This window comes from Hevea brasiliensis, chromosome 7, assembly GCF_030052815.1.
Source record: "Hevea brasiliensis isolate MT/VB/25A 57/8 chromosome 7, ASM3005281v1, whole genome shotgun sequence".
In the NCBI taxonomy this organism is placed as follows: Eukaryota; Viridiplantae; Streptophyta; class Magnoliopsida; order Malpighiales; family Euphorbiaceae; genus Hevea; species Hevea brasiliensis.
Window position 1 is genome coordinate 13518441 of NC_079499.1, and position 12233 is coordinate 13530673.

The window sequence follows — 12233 nt, forward strand, 5'->3', positions numbered from 1 at the left end:
TTAAGGACTGGATTAAAGACATGAGCCATGTGCCGTGAGGGGGCTCAAGATGCATAAGAGCTTTTCCTTTGTCAGTTTTTTTAGGCAATGATTCATTAGAAGAGGAGAGGCTAAGTTCTGGTTTAAAAGGTTGAGAAGGTGGTTTTGAAAGGAAAGGTGAAGGATAATAAGCTGGAAATGGTTCAATGAAAAACATTCCAAATGGTGAGAAGGTTGGTACCGGTGTGGCCATGAATGGATTTTGATTTCTGGAAAAAGAAAAAGGATTATTTGAGAGTGGATCAGGAGTTTTATGCATGTCTGCTTCAATCTGAGCTATCTGCTTTTTTAAGCATCTAATCTCTACTTCTTTCTCATCAAACTCAACTCCAAATCTTCTTTGTTGGATCAAGGTTCGAAGGTCTTTATCAAGCTGAGAGACCTTTGTTTGTAGATCTTTATACATGTTCTGAATGTGTAGAGTGAATGAATCAACCTTCTTGTCAATAGATTGAGTTTGTGAAAAAACTCTGTCAATTTTTGAATCAATCTGTTGTAAGGTTTGATTTTGAGCAGTAGCATTTTGGGCATGCACTGCTTTAGGACCAGTTCATTCCACTCCATATGGCCCTATTGATTGGAATAATCCAGCCTGGCTAGACTCTCAGGACCCCATGGACCTAGAAGCACGTGAAGCACTCGATAGTTGCAGCTCCATCATCACCTGAAGAATGTGGCTCATGGTTTCAACATTTTTATGGAGAGATTGACTCTGATGACTCAGACCACAAGAACTTCAATTTATCCACATCTCCATAAAAAGATGCCTCTGAACCCACTATCATATGTGGTCTCTTGCTTAATTTTATCTAATTTTTTATAATATTTATATTAAAATTTTAAAAATATATTTCATTCATATTTTTACTTTTACTTTTGAATATTATTTCATTTTTTTATTACATCAAAGTGTTTTTTTAGAAAATAATTTGACTGGCTAACAGCTTAAGAAAGTGCAAACGTACTAGATACTGAGTATATCAGTTGTACTTTTTCTGACTCCTATCAAACGGTTATGAGAACTTGATTAAGCTAAATACAGTTTTATTAAAGTCTCTCAATAAATTAGACAAAAAACTGAAGATAATTTGTATTGATTGCTTGAAAATTGAGTACAAAGTATGGAAATTAAATGTAAGGTAGGAAAATTAAATGACAGATAAAATAAAGATAAATAGACTACTAGAGTTTGTTGTTAGATTGATTGGTTGGTTTGGTTGGGGCCCTTCCTGTTGCATTGCAGTGACTATTTATAGTTGCACTTAATGATCCTAGAAGCCTCTGGAACAATACGTTTCATGTCTTGACAGTTTTGCATAGTTACCATCCATCACCTATAGTTACGTAAACTTCTCTTATTGTTAATAATTTTTTTGTAGATGATTCTTCATCTTCCCATTGCTTAGTAACCCCCTATTACTTAATAACCTCCCATAACTTCCAACTATATACTAACTTATAATAAATAACTACCAAAAATATCTAGTGAATAACTAATTAGTTCTCATAATTAAATTAATGTAACAAAATTAATTAAATTAATTTTGCAAAAAAATTAGTTTCATTAATCATAAGCATGAATACAAAAAATTATATTTTTGGTGTAAATAATGACCTCGACATATGGATTGGCTGATCAAGTCATTCAATGTGAAATTTTAATTTTTTAAAATTTTCTTTGAACTCCCCTGCACCTACTCATCTCCCCTAGTACCAGCGCCCCTGCCTTATACATCTAGGTCGAGATCCAATTATTGATCAAAGTACTTAATTTATTTTCTAATAAGAGATTAAATTTAAAATAGAGACATTTTCTCTAAAAATTTCACCTTCAATAAAGATAAGAATATTCTAATAATGTTCCACTTTATCACATCACATCAACACTTTTACACTTACCAAAATTTCCTTTTTGTATTCCTAAAGCTATTTCACTTTCCCTTAATATTTTAAGCCATATTAAATTCTTTCCATAAAATTTCTACTTTATTTTTTTATTTTTTTAAATCTCTACTTATTTTTTTCTTCCTCTATTATTCGAGTAATTTTCATAAACTGTTCCTTAACTTTGAATGTTATTTCATTAAATTCTCTCAACTTTAATTTGCATCATAAAAATACTTAAAATTTAATTTACCATAACCAAAAGTCCTTCAAGCCACTTTCAGGTAGCTTCTCTGGTCAGAAATTTATGTGGACATGCCACGTTAGCATTTTAATAATAAAAAATTTTCTTTCTTTGCCACAATATGGTCTCCTTCCGCTTCTATCTCTCTCTCCATAATGATTCTTTATCCTCTTTCTCTTCATTCTGTCTCTCTCTCCCCAACATCGCCCCTTAACACAACTTCTCTATGCCAATCTCCTTCCCTATAACAAATCTACCCATTCATTGCTTTCTCTGCCATCATCATCAACCCAAGAAATATTTGATTCATGAGATTGAGGATGATTTCGAGGAGGAAGATAGGACTATGGAGTTGGTCCAAATTCTCACTGAAAGAACCAAGAATGTCTTGATCCTTATGAGTGACATCGAAGGTGGCCATCGTGCGTCTGTTGAGGCCATTCGTGATGCTTTTAAGCGAAAGTATGGTGGTGAATACAGGGTATGTATTAGTTTTTATTTTTTTTTCTTTCTTTCTAGATCTTGATCTTCTTGGATTTGTTTTCCTTTTGGGTTCAATTATCACAGATTATGCAAATAGTATGTTCATTACACGCCCTTTTACTACTTCTTGGACTTATTTGGATCTCTACCTTTTGGTTTTATTTGCCTTTCAATTTTTTTGTTTAAGGTGTTTTCATTTTCTCTGTTTTGTACATAATGGGTATATAGATTTTGGATTTATCTGTTTATTCATTTTCTCTCTTTTTCTTATCTTCTCCTTTTATTGAGATGACTTCAATCAATTCCTCCATGAAATTTCCCATCTTGGGGTTATTAAAGCAGTAAGATAACATATATATGCATGTTAAAGAAACATTTCAATTTCCCATTTAACAAAAAAAAAAAATCCTTCAATTGCATACAATTGTCTCTTTTGTTATGATTCAACTTAACAGTTGAGAATTTTGGTTTCAAGTAATCGCAAAGGATGTTTAGAAAGAGCACACAAGATGACCATTGAATGACATGGAAAGACTATAAATTTAGGGTGGAACATGTACAGCTTTGGAAGGTTGCCTTTCATGGTACCTCTCCAAGATGGTATCACTCACAGGTAGGGGTGAGCAGATTTCGGTTCAAACAAAAAAACTGAATCGAACTGAGTCAATTCGGTTCAATCGGTTCGGTTTTAAAATTTAATTGGTTCGGTTCGGTTTTACATTATACAAATTTTGGTTCGGTTTGGTTTTCAAGAGAAAAAAATCAGTTAAACTGAATCGAACCAAATAGTAATTTATATGTTCAAATTGAATCAAATCGAACCGAATCAATTTTTGAATTGATTTATTTTTATGGAAAATTTATAAATTATATTTAATTATATATATATTAATTATTTAATTTCATTGATTAATGGTTATTAGGTTCAAACCAAAGTCAAAATTAGATCAAATAACTTGAAAATCAAATATAAATTAAAAATCAATAAAAAATAAAACCAATCGGTTTAAATCGAACCGAACTGAAATAGAGCGATTCGGTTCGATTCAGTTTTTCACCTATTTCGGTTCGGTTCGGTTTTTAAAATACATAATTCGGTTTTTATAATTTAATTCATTTTGGTTCAGTTCGGCTCGGTTCGAAACGCATGCTCACCCCTACTCATAGTTCACTCGAGAGCTATCAAGGGTGGCCATTTTTGGGAGTTAGTGAAACAAATCTAAAATTGTTCTAGATTGTGCAAGTCATATAATAACTCTTGAAAGTTTGAAACTATGGCTCTTGTGTATAAGTTGCAATATTTTTCTACTTTTTCTTCTTCTTGTTCCTTCTTCTTCTTCTTCTTCTTCTTTTTCTTCAGTTATGATCGTTTTTAAACTGTTAATAAATTTCAAGTTCTAGTTTTTGAGTATTTTGATAAACTGATTTGTGGATTGTGTTTTTATTTTCTTATTGATTTTGGTTCATTAGATGGATAGAGAAAGAGGAAGGAGATCATAGAGATTGAGACGTGGCAAAGAGAGAATTTTTTTTATTGTTAAAATGCCAACGCGGTATGTCCATATCAGCAACTTACTTGAGAGACCATCGTAAAGCGGCGTGAAGAACTTTACATAGAGTTAAATTAAAGTTGAAGGATTTTTATGATACAAATTGAAGTTTAAGGACATTACTGAAATAACCATTAAAGTTCAAGGACGATAGGTGAAATTTACCCCTATTCTTCTCTTCCCATGTAATCTTTCATCTTTTTTTTTTGGTTTGCTTCTCTACCTTTAGCTTGCCACACTTTCGACTAAAACCCACTGTCATGTATCAATTCGAAGGCCTGAAGGCCTCCTTTGCTCATTTCCTAGCCTTCCATGGGAGTTTTCATGCTCTCTCGTTCTTGCCCAATGCTATTTTAGGTACTTTCTCTCTACTCCATTTTCTTAATTCATGCTTTCTTGAACCATTTTTTTTATTCTAATAGCTATTTCTTGGTTAAATAGATGTTGGGTCTTGTCTAACATTATCAATTTATTAAGAATTTGAAGGAATTTGAGAAAATTTAGAAGAAATTATATGTACCTTTGAATCTTGGCATTCTTAAATAAATTTGATACCTTTTGGTCTTTTGAGCTTAATTGTGCATTCAAAAGTTTTGGATAACCTGTTGATGTTTGTGATTACACTTAAATTTGTTGTGAAAAACGTCTTCGACTTCTCCTGGTATGGCACCTACTACAGCTCTTGTTATGGTACTTGTTGTGGCACCTGCTATGGCACCTACTATAGTACCTACTACGACAGCCGCTACCAATATTGGTGTGACCCCTCTCTTGGTCATATCTCCTAAGTACTTTTGTACCAGGGTTTTAGTTCCTCTTTTAAACTAAAGGAGTGACACCCCTCACCCGACTACAGTATAGCCGAGCAAGGCATGTCACACTCGGTGTCGGAACACCCTATTTTTATCTTACTTTATTCCTTTTAAAATTTTGTTCTAGTTATATTTTAATATCAATTATTTTTCTATGGAGAAACCAGTGGAGTTTTCCTTGTTTCTATTACCATTTGGCGTATTTCACTATTCACCTGCTTGAAATTTCAACAATATTTTCACAATAAAATCTTATCAGTTATTTTCATAATCATCTCATCACACATTCCATTCTTGCAACTCATTTGCATACATATCCATTCATACTTATTTTATGTATCAAAATTCTCAAACTTCACAATTTACATGATTTACAAGCTAATTTCATAAATTCACAATTTACATGAAGTATAAATTAATTACAATACCATAATTTACATTACAATTAAAAACTGATTATAATTACATAAAATAACTTTTGTGAGCCATATCTACATGCATTGCTGAGGAGGTGACAACTTGAACACTTCTGACACTTCTGCAGATCTGGACTTCAAAAATCCCAGTCAAAAGTCCACAGGGTTTTAGCTTTAGTACCTGCGCGAAGGAAACAAATCCATCGCCCTAAGCATTTCAGCTTAGTGGTGCAATAATATAATAAAAAAATAATATATACAAATAAGAAAGACTGAAGTATAATTCTAAATGATATTTCTAATATCAACTATCTTATATTTTATTTTGTCCCTCTTTGGAAGTGCTGAGTTTATACAATAATAATATTCGATATACAAATTAATTCTAGGGGTATTGCATTTTCTGTTCCTATAATTCTGAAAATTTCATTTGTACTACTTGATTCGGTTATGTTTCCATTGCTAATCTTTTTTCTCATTTCATTCAACACTTTCTAATGTTTTTAATTACTAATATTTTTAAATAATTTCAATAATTTACACTGCCCAGGTAACCTATGATAGGCTGACTAAACTGGATAACGGGTCGTTGGCACTGGACACCGCGGTGCCTCGGGCCGTTATACCATGTGACGCAAAACGTCAACCACTTATGCAGTCAGTATGGCTAAAAAGCCATGATAACATATAATCGGGCATAAAAGCCATGAGTGCGGGCATAAAACCATGAATACGGGCATAAAGCCATGAATACATGCATAAAGCGTTACACAGTATGGCTAAAACAATACCCTATTGGCATGCCAATTTATCTAATCTGACACACGTGTCTAGGCAATACATGGGCACATTAGTACCATTAAATGTTAATATATTGTGTTTTATGACTTTATTATTTCATTACAAATTTTAATTATGATTTATAACATTTCAATTCTATTCCTAACAGAAGTATAAATTTTTAAAATACATTTCTACATAAATTTTACCTTCATCATAATTTATATATTTATTCATTATATCATTTGTGTCGATCATAATTCACAACAATAGTTCTCATATACCATTATACTCAAAGTACTTTTTCTTTCTACAATAATGAGAATTAATGTCTCATTCATACATTAACATGATTCATTCATTATGTCATTTATATGATCACAATTTATAACAATTATTTCATTATATATTCCATTATATATATTTGTTGTAATATTCTAAACTTTATTTCCTAGTGGAAGTACAATATCTAGACTCATTTTCATCTAATGTATATATTCATGAATATCTTTTATATAATTCACAATTTATCAATTATATCATCTATTTTTCCTTTCTAATTCCTTATCTAATTCATTACATCATTTTACATGTCCCTAGATTCAACATTTTCATTTATATTGATTTCCAAACCACATTTCAAAATATATTAACAATGTCTCCAAGTTCTATTTGTGATAAGAATACAAACCTCATATATACATTTACATAATATAAACATTCATTAAATCATTTAAGTGAGATACCTTTCACTCCATTAATTTTGGTTGTTACTATTCACTTAGCCATTCCTACACAAAAGTTGACTTTTTAATTCATAGTAGATTTGTTAAGCCTAAGTTCACCAAGATACCATATTTTGCATTTTATTTTTGTTGGCATTGATTGCCAATACCATTTCAAAGCTTATTTTATGTTATTCAAACTTTTCAGATTTCATACCTTAAGTTTATTGTTTCATTGGTCATTGTTACAGTGGAAATTTGATAAACTTTTCTTCATCAAAGTTGTTCCTTTATGTGTCTTCTTTAATTTTCTTTTTGAATCACTCCATTTGGAGTTTTGTAGCTCAAGTTATGGTCAATTTACCATAACTGGCCGGATTGGTCCTTACCCAGATTTTCTAGGCAAATTTGGTTTTACCAGATTTGGTGTCCTAACTTGGACTAGTAATTTGAATTGGTTAGATTCAAAATTTGAGTTTGTGTTCTTCATGAAAGTTGTTCCAAATTGCCTAATCTTTCCATTGATATAAGATTCAGGTTATTTGGATATTTTTACACTAAGTTATGGCCAAATGAACAAATACTATTCATTTGATCAATTTCCAAGACTAGCAGCTTGGTTACCCGGATTTGGTCAATTTTTAGGGTATTCTAAGTTTATTTTCTGGACAAAGTTTCTTCATTAAAGTTGTGCCATTATGTGTCTAGTTTCATGTCCAATTGGCCTTGCACCAATGGAACCTACACCTCTTAAGTTACAGTTGCCCAAACTTGCTGGACTCACATTCAGCCCTGCAAGTCCTATGAGGCAGCATATCCAACCTCAAATCCAAAGACACAAATCACTTCAATTCCTCATCAAACACAGCTAAATGGTCACTAATTGACTATTAGAACTTTCATTCACTAACACATAAGCAAAACCCTAAGTTTGCTCCAAACCCTAACTTCCATACTCAACTTTCATGCAACCCATACTCCATCAACCTATCTATCACATATATACATATCTCAAATCATTTCTAGGCAAGTTTAATATCAATTAAACTTATCATACCCTTATACATCAAAGCTGCCGAAAATTTAAGTTTCCATATACTTGATATTTTCTTCAATTTCATATTATACTAACTTGATTTAGCATGCTTATACCACTTAAAGGAAAGAAGTAGGATGATTATAGCACTAACCCTTTTTGGGCAGAATTTTCCCAAACTTAAACTTCACTTTCTCTTCAATTCTTGGCAGCCAAACACTTCTACAAGGTGTGGGTGTAATTTTTAGTGAAGGGACCTAAGGGTTTTGGGGTAAGAATAGAGAGAAATTCAAGCTAGAAGGAAAGAAGAAATGGAGGAGTTTCATGGCCATGGTGGTTCGGCCAACATGAAGGAGATGGCTGATTATTTTTTCCAATTTTTGACTGATTTTTCTTCTTTTTAATAAGGTTTAAGTGTGCTTGTTAGATGGTGATTGGTTAGAAAATTTTTTTACATCATGCTTATGTCATGCCTATGTAATAAATCCAATTAAAATTCATTTTGTTTTCTTCTTTCTTTCATTTATTTTTAATTAAATTTTTACCAATATTTATTCATATTTTATGTCATATAATTTATTTACTTAATTGGACAATTTGGCAAAAAATCGTTTTTGAAGGCGAAATAACCAAAATGCCCTCCGTTCAGCTTAAGGAGCTAAAACTGTCTGTACCGATCTTAAAAATTTTCCTAACCTTTTCTTGGCATTCTAATGCTACCTAGGGCACCATAACTCTTCTTTGGCATCCCAGAAATTATTTCCTGAGATTTTCCTCGGGTTTAAGGCTACTAGCTGTCTTCATCGCAACTTCCTGTTAGGGTCACCCATCACCGGAGCATCGGCTCATTTAACTTTATTGTATTTTATTTATAAAATTTTTTCTTAATTTTTCTTACTATTATTTAGTCTATTTATGACTCCTCACTCTAGTTTACATATAGTTCCAGACATTCCGACTGTCCGGACCGATATAAATCACTGGAACAGTTGTATGCACAGACTAGCTAAAGCGAGGGTGTTACAAAAGGTCTTTGTACCATTAAACTTTTCAATGTTTAGAATCAACCCTTTCTCTATAGTAGTTAGAGGTAGTTCCCTTCACTGAATCTATATTGAACCTGCATTGCACCTGTGATGAGTTGTACCATATCTACTCATATGTTATATTTCTGTGTGTTATATATGTTGCGTTTGTTGTTTTTAGAAAATTGGTCTTAAAACTTGATTAGCCAATTTTCTATACCTTCCTAGTGCATGGGAGACTGTCAAAATTTTTCCTTAACTAGGTGTTGCAATCTTTACATGGAGAATATAAGCACTTCCTTATTAGGTGCTAGTACCACCTTTCTCCTTCAGAAATACTGGAGAGTTGTCTATGCAACTAGGGGTGGCCACGGTTCAGGAACCGCCAGTTTAGGTTCAATGAAATCATGAACCTGAACCAAATCGCCAAGGGAAGGTTTGGAAGATGGTTCCTGAACCACCAGTTCTGGTTTGAGCCCCGGTTTAAAACGATTTGAAGGGCGGTTCGAAAAAGAACGGTTCAAGACAGTTTGGAGAACGGTTTGGAAGTGGTTTAGGGATGGTTTAAGGGTAGCTTAGACAAAAAAAAATTAGAGAAAAATTTTATTGATTCAAAATTTAAGTTATATTTATAAAAATATTTTAATTTTTCTTAGAAATCTTTCGATCAAAATAAAATAAGAAAAAAAAAGAAAGAAAATAATTTATCTTTAAGAAAAATTTAATAAATAAAGACTTGAATCTGATTAAAAAACTAGAGATGAAATTAATTTTTTTTAAAGAAATTAGCAAAAAGTGTATGAACTTAATTTTGCCTAAATATCCCTTTAGGATTTAGAGGAATAAAAATTTCTAGTTTTATTACTTGCCTTTTTTTAAAAATTATATAATAATTGATAATTAAAAGTATAAAAGAGAAAAAAAAATTAAAATAGAGGGTATTGGAAATTTTATTGAAGATTTAAAGTAATAACAAAGTAATTGAGATAGTATTGAAAATTTCAGTAAGTATATAAAATAATAAAGTAGGAAAATTGAGAGAGTATTGGAAATTAAAATGAATTTAGAAAATAATTATTTAGAGAATTTGAGAAAAATTGAAAAAATATTAAGAATTGAAGAAAATGCAGAGAATAATTGTGTAGAGAATTAATGATATATATAAATGAATTAGGAGTGAGGTAACATATTTATTGAATTTTTTTATATTTAAATCACCGGTTTAATCCGGTTTGAAATCGTCGGTTCAATCCGGTTCGGAACCGCCGGTTCACGGTTCTTAAAAAATATAAACCTGAACCAAATCGTAGAAGGACAATTTCAGTCCGGTTCGAAGCCGATTCTGATTTTGACTGGTTTTGATCGAACCGGTTTCGATTCAAAATCGGACCGTGGCCACCCCTATATGCAGCCTTGTTCTAGAGCTACCAATTGACTTCAAGCTTCATCCAATGATTTTCTACATTTTGTAGCCATATATCTTGATGCAATATATTTAGCACACATGTAAATACTTGGATATTTGTTGAACAATAATCCTTGTTTTTACATTTTATTTATGAATGACAGTGGCTATAAGACCTACTTATTACATTAACCTTCTGTCTACCTAATTACATGTGAATAAATGATACAATATATTAGCTGTTATATCAGTTTTGTCTTTACATTAATTATGGGGGAGCTTAATAAAAGTCATGGGATCTACTATTTGAGGCTATGGATCGGCCTAAGAGAGGCTATGAATCAACCTTAGGAGTTTTATACTGGGTGTTATCCCATCGTCTTCCTTCCAGGTGCGATGACTTTGGATTTGCAGAACCACATCAATAGAATGGCTACTTGAAAAATCAGAGTAGTGGAATTATCATACGAGGAACATGGATAACTCTTTTGACATTATGATTCCCTTGAGCCTAGAGTGTCCTAAGGAACTTGAGTAGCTTAGGAAGCTATTAGTACCATTGGCATTGGAGCTACAGGTGCCACCATCTAAGGGACTAGTGTAGCTATTTGAGGAACTTACACTACAAATATATTTGTTCCTCTTCTATTGTTGCCCCTCGAGCCGAAAGCCACTTGACACATTTACACCTGTTGAGGCACTGATACGAATCAGGAACCTACAATTGCCTCTGTATCATAAATAATCAGTTGAGTCACAAGTTCAATCTTATTGAGAATCTAGGTAAGAGTGTTAATTCTGCCACTAGGATGGCTAATTTGCATGGATGTTCTAGATAGGTTAGCCACCTGCTCCTCTCTCTTGTGAGGTGGCTAGTATCTTTCTTTATTTAGGACTTGGTCTCCATCAATACCACTCAAAGGAGTTCACGGCAGAGACTGCCCTCGAGTTCCGTGTCACTTTTGGATGCTGAATCATATTCCTCTAGCCTAGGAACCAACCCATTAGGAATTAGTAAAGAATATAGAGTGTTGTACTTTTCAGAGATAAGTTGCGCGTCCAATTGATAAGATTTCTATACCCACAAATTAATGTCTTTTATCAAAGCATTCGTGATGGATGATGCCAGTTTTTTCATATCACTACAAGACATTTATGACGCCTTATCAAGAATGTGAATAATAGTGAAGCATGAGAATTATCCTATGTGCCAAAAATTGTTTATAATTTTTGGTATGAAAAGCGGTGAAATTTGGAAATTGTGTTAACATTGTAGGAGATCATCCTACCAAGCATGCAAAAAATGTTTCTTTATAAAATAATTTGGCTAGCTAATAGCTTAAAAAAGTGTGATATACTAGGTAATGAGTGTATCAGCTGTGCATTTTCTGACTTGTATTAAATGTTGTGGGAACTTGACTACGATGAATGTAGTTTCATCAAAATCTCACAATAAACTGGACAAAGAATTGAAGAGAATTTGTTTTAATATTTTGAAAATTGAGCACCAAACTTGAAAATTAAATGCAAGGCTTGAAAAATTAAATAACAAATAAAATGAAGATAAATAGACTGCTGAAGTCTATTGTTATATTGATTGGTAGGTTTGGTTGGGGCCCTTCTAGTCGCACTGCAGTGACTATTTATAGCCACATCTGATGACCCTGAAAGCCTCTAGTATGGCATGTTCCACATCTTGGTAGTTTTGGACAATTATCATCCATCACATGCAGATGCCTTTAACTTATCCTACGGTTGATAACTTTCCTGTAGATGAATCTTCAATTTCTCATTACTTAATAACCTCCTATAACTTTCAATTAAATACTAACTT